Source organism: Cucurbita pepo, unplaced genomic scaffold (assembly GCF_002806865.2).
Source record: "Cucurbita pepo subsp. pepo cultivar mu-cu-16 unplaced genomic scaffold, ASM280686v2 Cp4.1_scaffold000123, whole genome shotgun sequence".
In the NCBI taxonomy this organism is placed as follows: domain Eukaryota; kingdom Viridiplantae; phylum Streptophyta; class Magnoliopsida; order Cucurbitales; family Cucurbitaceae; genus Cucurbita; species Cucurbita pepo.
In genome coordinates, this window is record NW_019646434.1 from 400,868 (window position 1) to 401,259 (window position 392).

Sequence of the window (392 nt, forward strand, 5' to 3'; positions counted from 1 at the left end):
AGCTTCAATGTCTCAATGATAGTGGAACAATAAAGGTAGTTTCTCAAGTTTAATATCTTTTACTTAGGGGAAACATAAAGATAAAGTTCTTTGTGATGTGCTACCCATACTTGCTGGAGGCATATTGCTAGGCCGACATTCGCAATTTGATAGGAAGGTCATGCATGATGGTTATTTGAATAGGTATTCTTTTATAAAAGAGGGTAGAAAAACCCTTTTGAGTTCTGCAATGTATTTTCTTATCAATTAAAGTTGGAGAAAAAAAAGAGTTCGAGGAATATTATTTTCATTCAAACATTTATTTAAGAAAAGCATCCAAGGTTCTTAGCTCAGTTGGTTAGAGCGTTGGTCTTATGAGCCGAAGGTCGTGGGTTCGAGCCCCGTTAGATCCA

At 36.2% G+C, this 392-nt stretch overlaps 1 non-coding gene across 1 annotated transcript; it reads left to right on the forward strand.

Moving 5' to 3' along the window:
• The first annotated feature begins 319 nt into the window (after positions 1-319).
• TRNAI-UAU lies at positions 320-392 on the forward strand. Its single transcript has one exon. It is a non-coding gene; the product is annotated as a tRNA-Ile (tRNA).